This window comes from Sorex araneus, chromosome 2 (assembly GCF_027595985.1).
Source record: "Sorex araneus isolate mSorAra2 chromosome 2, mSorAra2.pri, whole genome shotgun sequence".
Classification (NCBI taxonomy): domain Eukaryota; kingdom Metazoa; phylum Chordata; class Mammalia; order Eulipotyphla; family Soricidae; genus Sorex; species Sorex araneus.
Window position 1 is genome coordinate 37504050 of NC_073303.1, and position 13544 is coordinate 37517593.

A 13544-nucleotide genomic window follows, 5' to 3' on the forward strand; every position below is an offset into this window, starting at 1 on the left:
TTTTTTTTGCATGTAGCTGTCCACTTTTGCCAGCTCCACTTGTTAAAGAGTCTTTCCTTGTTCAACTTCATATTTCTTGTTCCCATATCAAAGATTAAAAGATGATATATTTGAGGGTGTGTTCAGGATATTCAACCCTATTCCATTAATCTGCGGATCTGTCTTTATTCCAATACCATGCTGTTTTAATTACTACTGCTTTGTATTACAGTTTAAAGTTGAGGAAGGTGATGCCTCCCACCTTTTTTTCTCAAAAATTGCTTTAGCTATTCATGGGGATTTATTGTTCCATATAAATTTCAAGACACTTCCAGGATTCCTTGGCTGGTGTCTGGCATGCACGATCTGACTCTTACTCAGGATCTTGGAAGCAAAGAAGTCCTAGAAGAAAAGGGTAGAAATAGCCCTTCCCTGGGCCTGGCCCAGTCCAAGAGAGGGTCAGTGTCTCAGGGTCAGCCCTTTGGACTGAGTTCGTCCCAGGTAGCTCCCAAAAAGCCCAGATAGTGTTATTCCATTGGTCATCAGCATTGGTGGGGAATTCATCCAAGTTCTGATCCTCTGATACTAGGACCTGATTCCGGATGGGAGCGGTCTGTTCTCAGCCCTCCTATGAAAACCCTCTTGGGGATGAGGCCTCTTCTCAGCCCCTCCTATCATACCGCCACTGGGGATGGGGTCTGTTCTCAGTCCCTTGTGCCTGACCCTCTAGGGTGTGGCCTCCTTCCAGTCCCTATCAGACCTTCCTTGGGGTAAGGTCTCCTTTCAGTCCCTCCTATCAGACTCCCTTGGGGTGCGGTTTTCTTCCAGTCCCTCCTATAAGATTCCCTTGTGGGCGGGATCTCCTTTCAGACCCTCCTACCAGGCCCGTTCTCACCAGAATGGTGTCGTGCGTGAACTGCTCCTTGGTGTGTGGGTCCAGATGCCTCATATTGAGGCTCATCTGGAGGATGCTGCCTACCTCTGTGCCCAGCGCCTTCACTTCGATGTGCAGGAAGTCCCCTGACCCATCCTGGGTTGTGTAAGGAGAAGCCGTCATCGTGGCTGATGCCTGTTCCTCTGGCCGGAGACAATTGTCCTTAGTTTCCACCTCTCCAAGTATAGCGTCTGTACGACAACCATCATTGATGTGCCCCCAGACACGCTGCCCTCCTTCCCTATTGTGGCCTTATACCTACTGCCCCCAGGAAAGACAGGAGGGGACCCTGAACTGGTGTCTGGTTTGTTATGGATCGACATGAATGACAGGTGTATGGAGATGGTGAGTCACACTCCCTGAAGTTGTATGACACCATCCCTGAGTCAGGGGACCTGGCCAGTTGACCAACTCCTAGTAAGAATGGGGGCGGGAAAAGGTGAGAGTATGCCTTTAAGAGCTCAGCCCAGGGGACTGAAGCTATAGTACAGCGGGTAGGGCATGTGCCTTGCACGTGGCCGACCTGGGTTCGATCCCCAGCATCCCATATGATCCTCTGAGCATCGCCAGGAGTAATATCTGAGTGCAGAGCCAGGAGTAACCCCTGTGCATCGCTGGGCCAATAAGCGAGAAAAAAAAAAGAGGTCAGCCCAGAGCAGTAGTACAGTGGGTAGAGCACCTGCCTTGCACACAGCCAATCTGCGTTCGTTCTCCAGCACCCCAGAGGTTCCCTGAGCCCGGCAGGAGTTATCTCTAAACCCAGAGCCAGGAGTGAACCCTGAGCACATCCAGGTGTGGCTTAAAAAACAAAAGAAAAAGAGAAGGGGAGGACTCAACCAGGAGACTGGTGAGGGTTGCACACAAGTGTGCGTTGCTGTAACTGGGCTGGTGGAGTTCCCCAAGGATGAATTTGAAAAGGAGCTTGGGGTGGGCTGGGTGTCTTTTTTCTTGATCAGCTAGATATTAGATTGAAGAATAAAGACTTTATGCTGAGTTTATCACCTCAGAGCAAAGTGGAACTGAAGGTCACAGGCAATGCAGAGGTCACAGTTAGGCTGCTAGCGATGGACAAGACTCTCTATGTCTTGAACATCAAACACAAGCTCACACAGAAGATGAGAGGACATGGGCTTTGGGTAAGAGGCAGCCTGGAGATTTTGTTCTGTTTTATTTTGTGTTGGCGTCACATCTGGTCATGCTTGGGGCTTACTCCTGCCTCTGTTCTCAGGGATCACCCCTGGTGATGCTCAGGGGACCCTCTGGGGTGCTGGAGATCAAACCTGAGTCATCTGTGTGCATGACAAGAACCCTCCTCACTGTCCAGTCTCTCCAGCCCCAGTTGTCTGGAAATTTCTAACGAGAGTCTCAGTTTCTTCAGCTCTTCAGATGGACAACATCTCATCCCAGGAACGTTCACTCAAGTGAAATCCCAGTCATGTCTCCCAAAGTTTCCTCTGGCTGAGTCTTGGATGATGTGGCATTGTAAGGAGGCTGCTCTGCTCTACACTGGAGAAAGCCCCTCAGTTTGGGTGTGGTGGCCAAGGCTAGGGGTGTCAGAAGCCCACAGACACGGTGTCATTCTCAACAGCACTTTAGGGATTGCAGGAGCAATTTGGTCATCACTGTTGATGGTCACTCTCACCCCCGATGACACGTGTTCATCAGTTTCTCTATTTCAAGACATGTGTTTTATTTTGTACACACAAATATGTCTATTATTGTAATTAAGGTGACATGTGCAGTGTTAATGTAGTTTCTTCATCGCACCACCACCAAAGTGCCTAATATCATCCACCACCTCCTTATACTACTTATGTTATCAACATTAATTCTCCTCATTCACCTGACCCCCTCCCAAAGAGTACCTATGCTCCTTGTTCTCTTTCCCACACTGTTACTTTAGAATGAATCGCTCTGTAACACTCACAGTAAAAACTGTTCTTCAGGTTGTATGAAACTTTCAATTTTGTTTGCTTATTGTTGGGTCTCACCCAGCAGTGCTCAGGGCTTACCATATGTGGTGCCAGGAATTGAACCCCAGTCAGTTGTATGTCAGGTGAACACCTTACCTGCTGCACTCTGGTCCTGGCATTAAGGATATTTTTAATTGTTCTGAATGTGAACAGTTTTTAAACATTACTTTAAATAAATTTAAATGTATTTAAGTTTAAATAAATTTAAAATTTTATGACTCTTAAAAGAGTCTCTTGCCTGCAAGCCTGGCTGTCTTCCCCGGGGCGCCTCGGAGGGGATGGGCTCCAGCTTCCCTCCTCACCCCGAGCAGAGCTCCCGGCGGCCAAGGACCACAGGAACCTAGCTACAGCCATGCTGGAGGCCCCTCTCCACACGTTCGGACAGGCCTCATGCATGAAGGTACCGGCAGAAGAACGCAGGTGTGTGTAATCCCATCAACGGCCAACATCCAGAGAGAGACTTAAAAGCAAGCTCTCAGAAGCACGAGACCAAGCCGCTCAATATCTTTAGCCTGCTTCTCCCTCTGGGAATAACTGGCAGTCTTCTGAGAGTTTCCTGCCCACATGGGACAGCCTTGCAAGCTTCCCATGGTGTATTCATATGCAAAATCCACTAACAAGCTGGATCTCATAACCCTGACCCTGAAGAGCCCCCAGTGCAACATCGTTGGAGGGTTGAGTTGAGATGGACTTCTAAGATCTCATGGAAAGGACGAAATGAGATGTTACTGAGCCCACCTGAGAAATCGGTGATTAACGGGATATCGTGATCATGATCATGATGACTCTTACAAAATATTTGTTAGATCATACTCAAAATATAAAATTCCATTCTAGTCTATGGCCAATATTTTTTCACTGAACTATTATTTGTTTCTGCACAGCCAGGATGGACCCCTGCCTCCATATGTGGAAGGCCTGTTCCCTACCGCTGAGCCTTATCCCCAACTCACAGAACTATCTTAGCTTTCCTGACTAGAATAGGAGGCTAGATTGAAAGTCTGAAATATTGCTCAGTGTAGACATTCTGGGGCCTGGGAGTGTTGCTCAGTGTAGACTGTCTGCCCTGCAGACATGAGAGCGTGAGTTTGACTCCTGGCACCATCTCATAGGCCTCGTGTGATCCTGGTGATACTGTCTTGCGTGATCCCCGGCCCCAAAACAAAAAAAAAAAATAGTTCTGTCTTTCACACCACAACCAAGTGTGCAAGAGCGCCACAACTAAATTTTACCTAAATTATGTTACAACTGAACAGTGTGTGAGCCCTGTGAGCAAATGTGTGACCCTGTCAAGCACCACAACCCAGTGTGGGAGCACCAGTGAAGGCACCAATAGCAGTGACCACAAAGGGAAGGAAGGGACAGAAATAAATCAGCAATTAAAGAATCTCTTAAACCACCTTCTTACAAACATCAGACCTCACAAGACAGTGAACCATGCCCAGGGGTCAGTGAGGTGCCTTAGCTCAAAGGGCCGGGGCGCAGGCTGTGTGTGCGGCAAGGCCAGGCTCACCCAGACTGCAAGGTTCCCTGAGCACCCCTGGCAGCAGCCCCCAAGCACAGAGCCTGGAGTAACCCTGAGCACAGCGGGGTGTAGTTCCCCCACCTGCCCCAAATGAGCAGATACCAAGAAAGGGAGAGACCCTGCAGGAGCTCCACAGATAACAGCTCCTGAGACAGGGGGAAGGTCTGTGTGTCCTTAGTGACAGTAACTATAGCCTCACATCGGTGTCTACTTTGCTGCACTTTCCACCAGTCTGTCACATTTCCTCTCCTGCACCCCATGTGGGTCTCTGAGCCCAGCAGAGTGCAGCCCTGCTCTCCCACAGGCCATTTCCCAGTCAGTCACTCTCTCGCCTCTGAGCGCTGCCCCACTGCCACCTCCCTCCGCCAACCAGTTAGTCCCTCCCCATCGCCACGCTCAGATGATGAGTTTATCTTACATTCTATTCAGGTTTTTGGGTTTTGGATCGCACCTGGTTGTACTTAGGGATTAGTCCTGGTGGGGTTCAGGTGACCATATGGGGTGTCAGGGATAGAACCCTGGTCAGTGGTGCCCAAGGTAATCACCTTATTCACTTTCCAATCTGTCTGGTCCCTATATTACTTTAAACCCGTATGAACAGAGTCTGAGGAGAGAACAGCTCCTTCATCTCCTCCATCTCTAATCAGGACCTGGATGCCCTTTCCCCCCAAGGAGGGGCAGGATCATTGTTGTCCAAGGTCCCCTCAGCTTGGGACAGGATCGAAACCTTAAAGAGATTCTAAATAAATCAAAACAAATGCTTCAACGTTATACCACTGTCAGCGATGTCCTCTCCCACCTGCTGTCTCATGTCTCCCACATTGGGTGCCCAAAGGGAGCCCGGGTTCACCCATGGGAGCCTGGATATCCACTCACCACATTCACTTATGATACACAATAACACACAAGATTTGAGTCCATATCTCACCTACCAAATTGATATTTTATTTTTACCAAATGGATATTAAACATGTGATTTCAGAATCCTAAAACATCTATAAGGCTTTGGGTCCCAATATTCATGAGTCCCCATTTCTTGAAACAATGAGTTTTACCCTTATAATTAGTGCTTATAATTAACTGACACAATCATTAAAAATATCAGCCCTACATATTTGAATAAAGCTTATTATTTCCATAAGTGTCACATAAAACAATAGATTAAAGGCAGCAGAAAATATAAAACTCCAGCCAGCTTCTGATGAGATAGAGAAGAAACTTTGAATACATACAATGTAAAGGATTCATTCTTCAACAACACTGTTTATGTTCTGAATTAGTTTTGTCACTTTTCCTTACTATTTTGGGGTAGGGACTTTCAAACAATGCTCACGAGTTCCAGGTTCTCCAGTGCCACACCTGTGGTGTTCTGAGGCCCGTGTGTGCCACACAAAACCAGCTGCATGTGCCCCTTAACCCCCGAAGCACTTTTTTTTTGAGGGGAGACTTTCTGCAAGCACCATGATTTACAAAGTTGTTTGTTATACCGTTGTTTCAGGAAGTCCATGTTCCAAAGCCAATTCCACCACTGTGTGACCTTCCGTTCACCAAAGTCCCCAGTTTCCCACCCAGCCCCTCAGCCAGCCCCATATCAGGCACAAGAAATTTAGTTCAACACGTGCTTGTTATGACACATGGTACAACATAAACTTATTGCAGCATTAAATAATTCCATTGTAGTGGCAGTTCTTGCAGGGATAAATGAGTGGCAGTTGAGTTCTAGCTCTATCTAGCTCTCTGATGTCGCACAGGTGGCCTGGCTTTCTGAGGTTGCACATACGCTCTGGCTTTGAGGTTGCACATGTCAGCTGTGGTGTCGGCACACTTGGCTGTGCTGCTCATTATTTTGGTTGCACACACTAGCATTTCCTCCCACCCACAAGCCTGACCCCCTAGTGGGCACAAAATAATTTACCTAATATTGCTTGTTACAGTAAGAAAGTATCAGGCAATAGATCAATAAAAGTCAATCTGTGATCATTGTTCTATCTCACAATGGTGTCACTAAAGCTGAATGTTTGAGTGTTTACTTGTGTTTTTTTCCTCTGAGTTTCAGTGTTACTATTTTTGCTCACTGAGCTTGGTGGGCTTCTACGAATACTTGCACTAGAGGTGAAATATGGCCCTGGCAGGGGAGAGGGGCATAGGGGAGGTTCTGTATCTGCTCTATCTCTACTTCCACTCCTGAAAAAAATGTCCCCTTGAGAAAGCCCATTAAAAAGAGGTTTTTCCCCATGAACAATAGCCCTTGGATATGTAAAAGTCCATCTTGCATATTATATATAAATATTATATTATATACATGGGCTGGAGTGATAGCACGGTGGGTAGAGCATTTGTCTTGCACTCAGCCAACCTGGGTTCGATCCCTCCGCCCCTCCCAGAAAGCCCGGCAAGCAACCAAGAGTATCTGCAGCTGCACAGCAGAAAATCGATAAGTCAGTCTCAGCCCTGGACACGGGACACAGTGTGACCAAGATCAGGTACGGAAGCAGGTGAAAGGGCAAAGTCCCAGGTCCCAGGTGTGATCTAGTGTTCCCTGGGGCGGGAGGTTGTGGGTTCTGGGGCAGGAGATCAGACCTGGGGGGTTCCTGGTCTCCACAGAATTTGACTTCTCTCTCTCTGCAACCTGTGTTGACTTCTCTCTCTGCAACCTTCTGCCCGAATACTCCTGAAGCGGCCACAATCCTCACTCCCATTGGGCGATGATGTTTAGATCAGCCAATCAGCGTCCGCGCTGCTCCCGTTACGAACTTACTGAAATCCGGAGGAGTGAGAACCGCTTCCTTCCTTCAGTATGTGGGAGCCACGACCCCTCCTGCTGCTGCTCTCGGGGGCCCTGGCCCTGACCCAGACCCAGGCGGGTGAGTGCCTGGTTGGGAGGGGAGTCGGTGCGGGGGGAAGGGTGGGGACTGCCAGGCACTGATGTGCAGGACCCCGAGAAGGAGTTTCTCCGGTTCCCTGCCCGGACGCCCCCAAATGTTCCTCCTTGTCCCCCAACCCCCAACTCCCCCCGCGCCCCTAAGTCTCGCCCTTCTCGGTCCCTCCCCACTTCCCGTCTCCCGAGCCCCCTCCCTTTCCCTCACCCTGGCCCCGGGGCGCGCGGGGGGCGGGTCGGGCCAGGTCTCACCCCTTCCCCTCCCCCAGGCCCCCACTCCCTGCGGTATGTCTACACCGCCGTGTCCCGGCCCGGCGGGGAGCCCCGCTTCATCTCCGTCGGCTACGTGGACGACACGCAGTTCGTGCGCTTCGACAGCGACTCGGCGAGTCTGAGGATGGAGCCGCGGGCGCCGTGGGTGGAGCAGGAGGGACCCGAGTACTGGGAGGAGAACACGCGGAGAGCCAAGGGCCACGCACAGACTTTCCGAGTGGGCCTGAACACCCTGCGCGGCTACTACAACCAGAGCGAGGCGGGTGAGCGCGGCCGGGCAGGGACGAGCCAACACGGGGACGGGCCGGGTCGCCCCGAGGCGGGTCCAAGCGTCCCCGAGGCTGAGGGACCCGCCCCGGACCCTTGACCGGGAGGCGCCTCGGGGACCGGGCCCAGGTTTCGTTTTCGGTTCGGGGTTAATCTGTGCGGGGCGGGTCAGACTCTCACACCATCCAGGTGATGTACGGCTGCGACGTGGGGTCCGACGGGCGCCTCCTGCGCGGGTACCTTCAATACTCCTACGACGGCGCCGACTACCTCGCCCTGAACGAGGACCTGCGCTCCTGGACGGCGGCGGCGGGCACGCAGGCTTGGAGAACCCAGCGCAAGTGGGAGCAGGCGGGTGAGGCTGAGCGTGACAGGAACTACCTGGAGGGCAGGTGCGTGCAGTATCTGAGGAGATACCTGGAGAACGGAAACGACACGCTCCTACGCGCAGGTACTGGGTCCCGGGTACTGATGGCCCCTGACCTTCCCTGGGAGGGGCGACTCCCCACAGAGGGGACATAGTGGGGTTCAGTGTCAGAACAGAGGCCCTTCTTCCCTCAGGAGAGGGACGGACCCAGCTGGTTTTTATATTCTGTACCACAGAGACTCGCCCTCCCCTCAGGCCACCCTGTGTCCTCAGGACCATGAAGTTACTTAGTTTGTGTGTGGGGGGGGAAGGGGCGAGGAGAAGGGGCGACCTTCTCTGAAATAACGAATGTGGGTTCCCTGGGACCCGGCAGCCATCTGTGAACTCTCTCAGATCTCAGCTCTGACTCCTGCTTCTCTCAGTCCCTCACCCTCCACTCAGGGCAAGACAGAGTCAGTGTCTCCTGAGAGACGGTACCCGCGCAGGTTTGGGAAGGAGACATAACCTCCTTCCCAAACCCTGTTCTAGAACTTTCCAAGGAATAGGATTTTATTCAGGTTCTCCTGTCAAGTTTCTTTCTGGATTTTTGCCTCCTATTCCAAACCAATTATCCTGTTCAACCTCATTGTGGAAGTGACCCACAGTGTGAATTTTCTCATTGTACCTCCTCAGAAGCCCCCCAGAAGCCACATCACCCACCACCCCTTCTCTGACCAGGAGGTCACCTGAGGTGCTGGGCCCTGGGCTTCTACCCTGCCAAGATCACCCTGACCTGGCAGCGTGATGGGAAGGACCTGACCCAGGACACAGAGCTGGTGGAGACCAGGCCTTCAGGGGATGGAACCTTCCAGAAGTGGGCAGCTGTGGTGGTGCCTTCTGGAGAGGAGCAGAGATACACGTGCCGTGTGCAACATGAGGGGCTGCCGGAGCCTGTCACCCTGAGATGGGGTGAGGAGGGGGACGGGGCACAGAGCCTGTTTTCAGGGAATCAAGGTTGGCCCCTCTGGGGAACTGTTGAGGGTCAGGCTGGGGCTGGGGGTCAGACCCTCTCCTTCCTCCCTTCCCAGAGCCCCCTTCTCAGCCCACCATCCTCACTGTGGGCATCATTGTCGGCCTGGCTCTCCTCGGGGCTGTGGTCACTGGAGCTGTGGTGGCAGCTGTGATCAGCAGGAGGAAGCACTCAGGTAAGATGGGGGTGGGTTGGGGGGAATCTGTCCAACACGGCAAGTCTTGAGTCTTGCCCCACTTTGGGGGTCTCCCCCTATATTAGCTCTCCTGCTTCATTAGCGGGAGCACCACCCGCCCCTGTGCTGTCGCTCACACTCCCCTGTGTGTGCCGCTCTCAGGTTTGCTCATGAAAGACACTTTCACCTCCATAAGCTGGGGATGAACCTGGTTCCCAGGGTCCCAGGTCACAGGGACTGTCCCTGTGAATACAAACTGCCAGGAGAGGCTGGTCAGTCCTGGAGCATCTACTTCCTCCGTGTTTCCTGGTCCTGCCCTCAGTCTTCAGTGTTCTGACGCTTCCAGGGTTTCCAGGCCTAGAGAGCTGCTCTGTGGCCTCAGGACCTAGTGCTCTTCCCAACCTTCCCTGGGATGTTTTCTTCCGACAGGTGAGGAAGGAGGACAGTAACTCAGGCTGCAAGTAAGTGTGGGCAGAGCTGGGGCCCTAGAATCCTGGGGACAGAGACCGGAGCCCACGGGGAGCTCCTGCACCCCTAATTCCTCCTCTAGTCCCACCCTCTGGGGCTCTGACCATGGCCAGTTTGTTCCTCCCCAGATAGTGACAGTTTCCAGGGCTCTGATGAGTCTCTCTTGAATCCTAGTGATTGGGCAGAGGGGACAGGACTGGGTTTGGGGGTTCTTTGAGCGGGATGCTGGGAGCTTGCTCAGGATGTCACCACTTCTGTCACTCACCTGGGTCTCTTCATTCTTTTCTCTCACAGTGTGAGGCAGCTGCCCCGCTGGGTTTCCTCTCAACCCAAAGTTGTGACTCAAGAACTGCTGATTCTCCTTCTGCCCTGGGACCTGAGTGTGTCTGTGTCCTGTCACACTCTGTGATGGGGGAGACTGACCTACGCCTGCCCACCGGGCCCTCCACACTGACCTGCGTTCTCTTCCCTGATGCTCTGGGCTGTGCCAGCAGAGACAGGACTCAGCCGTCTCCATCTGTGTTAGCTTCTTGTTCTCCTGAATCATGTTTCTCCCTTACTGAAACCAGCATCTGATTTGCACTTTTCTAATTCCTGTTTTGTGGGGATGAGGTAAACCCTGAAATTTGAGAAGAAAAAAAATCTTCAGGACTTCCATGTGTTTTCTGTCTTGATTTTAGTCTGTCCCACAGGTGACCGGAGAGGCTGTGAGGGAAAGAGAGGGGACAGAGGTGTGCCCAGTCTGTCTCTGTCTCAGTCATTGTGGGCTTTGATGCACCTCTAACTCCTCTGTTGCTTTGTTGCTTTGTTGCTTTCCATCTAATCCAAATGATGGAACAGTGTCCTGGTCAGTTTCCTCTTTTTTTTTCTTTTCTGTTTGAAATCACTTTTGAACCATGTAAGAAATTAGATTTTGAGGTTTTCTTCTGTTTTTAGGCCATACCTGGCAATAATCAGGGTTTACTCCTGGCACTGTGCTCAGGAATCACTCCTGGGGTGTTCAGGGGAACATATGAGATGCTGGGAATCGAACCCAGGTCAGCTATATTCAAGGCAAATGTATGCAAGGCACTGTACTATCTCTCTGGCCTCTAAATTAGGTGGGTTTTTTGTTTGTTTGCTTGTTTTTTAATCTGCTTGCAGGACCAGAGAAGTTGTACAAGAGGCTAAAGCACCTGCCTTGCACGTGGCTGGCTCTAGTTGCATCCCCAGCACTGTATATGGTCCCTGAGCAGACTCAGGAGTCACTCCTGGCAGAAGCTCTGGGGATCATTGGATGCCTGGGATTGAACCCGGGTTGATAGCATGTGAGGCAAGCGCCCTATCCTGCTCAATTTTAAATTATTTTAAAATTTCACTTGGAACCAGTGGCATTTCTTTAGTTGTGCCTTTGGTAAGAAAAAGAGAAAAATTATATAGTCTGATTTGCTTAACGGTTTTCACATGTATTTAAAAAATAGTCTTTGTGTGCATTGACACACATTTAGAATAACATTTCATTCCAAGCCTTTGCTGCCAGCATAACCGAAATCCCACATTCGGGCATGATGTGACCCAGTCATGCCCTAATGCTGTGTTGGGACCACTTCAAGGCCTGCCGATCCCCTTCTGAACAGCAGAGAGAGGGGGGCTGTGCATTAGGGCCTGAGACCTCCAGCCGGGCTCTCCTGACCCCGCCTTTCTCAGGCAGGCAGAGAAACTGGTTGTCCAAATCTGCTCCCAAACAGCCTGCTCTCCAGCCCAGAACCAGCACCAGGCACCGTCAGCCCGACCTCTCTGGGGCTGGGGAAGCCACTGGCCGCCATGATCCTCCTGTAGAATTCGACAGAAGCCCCGGGGTAGTGCGGCATAGTTCTGTCGTTCGAGTCAACGTAGAAGAATCCGTATCTCTCGGAGAGTCTTTCCTCCCACTCCCAGGTGTCCAGCAGAGGCCACGCGGTCTACCCTTCCACAGAGACGCTGTCTTTCCTGGCTGCAGAGACATAGGCTTTCAATTTTCTGTATTTCATTTCCAAAATATTGTGAAGCAGAAAGGACCTGGGATATGGATGGTGACTCGTGCTAGGACCTTGTAGCTTCTCGATCTGGGTTCAGTCCCCAGCATTGGGAGTGGGGGGAGGCAAGATGGCAGGGATGCTGCCCAAATCCCTTGCATTCTCCCTAACCGGGCTCACCATCTCGCCTTAGACAACGCGTGGCTCAGCACATCAGGCATGGAACTCTGCATAATTCCTGATGTGCATCGCTGACTGTTTTGCAAGATTCGGACAAAATGGCATTGGCAGGGCATGGAGAAACCATGGTGGCGGTGGTGGCAGCCACAATGTTGCCACCTGCCCTGGCTGGGCCACATCGCAGCACCACAGGATAGAGAGCCGTGGCGGCAGCGCGCCCAATGGTTCATCCACTGTGGGGTGCTGTCAGCCAACCACCGGGAGACCTGGGGAGACCTGGGGCTCAGCACAGGTGTTCGACATGGCACAGACCCTCCCTGCTCAACAACTTCTGGGCGCACTCCATCAACATCAACCTGAGGCTGCAGATGTCCCACGTGCTGCCCAGAGGTACAGGCAGGTGCATGTTTGAAACTGTGCAGATCTTACAACATGCCAGTCAATCAAAAGCTTACATTCAGTAGACTGGGAACACTTGTAAAGGTGATTAGAGGCTGCCCCAAAAGCCTCCACCCCTCTCGGAGAGCCCAGCAAGCTACTAAGAGTATCCCGCCCACACAGCAGAGCCTGGCAAGCTACCCGTGTTGTACTCAGTACGCCAAAAACAGTAACAAAGACGGTCCTGTTTCCCCTGGAAGTGCCCTTGATATGCCATCGGGCTACACTACCATGCAACAGGAATGAATGGAGACGTTATTGGCACCTGCTCAAGCAAATTGATGAACAATGGGATGACAGTGATACAGATATGTACGTATATGTGCATATATACATACACATAAGTAGCCCCCATTACTGTTGAGTTGGTCAAGTGCAAAAAGATGATCTCATATAGTTTTATTTGAAATTGAATGTTTTTACTTTGTTTATTTTGGTGGAGGGCAGGTAAGCACACCCAGCAATACTCAGGGCTTACATCTGAAAGCGCTCAAGGGCCCCTATGGGGTACCAGGGATCAAACCTGGGCTCACCATGTGCAGGACAAGCACCTACCCACAGAGATAGTGCTATGCTGTCACTCCAGCCCTTCATCTGAAATTTGGAAGCAAGTTTCAGCCCATGATGTGTTAACCAAGATTTGTCCAAGAAACTTGATCAATATGTTAATATTATACAGATAACATGTGAAGACTTGATTTGTATCTCACCTTTTAGCATTTCATTTATGTGACCTTTGAGGTACTGAATCCTCCACTCATCACATAACTGGGTCCCGTGAAATTTCTGAGGCGCTCCATTCTCTGTCACATATATGGGAGGGTCTCCGTACTGAGTCTGCTGGGGTCACACAGTGCATGCACTACTTTTTTTTTCTTACTGGTTTTTGAGCCACATCTGGTGATGTGCAGGGCTTACTCCTGGCTCTGCACTCAGGAATTACTCCTGGCAGTGCATGTGGGTCCCTATGGGATGCCAGGGATCAAACTCAGGATGGTACAAAGCAAGTGCCCTCCCTGCTTTACTATCACTCTGACCCAACATGCATTACTTTCTCACCTGCAGGCAGGTCTCTGAGGCAGGC

At 51.2% G+C, this 13544-nt stretch overlaps 2 pseudogenes; one reads left to right on the plus strand and one right to left on the minus strand.

The window, feature by feature from the left end:
* Positions 1-13544, minus strand: part of LOC101555704 (lactase-like protein) — a 66142-nt pseudogene that overhangs the window by 44799 nt on the left and 7799 nt on the right.
* Positions 7209-10147, plus strand: LOC101539305 (patr class I histocompatibility antigen, A-2 alpha chain-like; annotated as a pseudogene).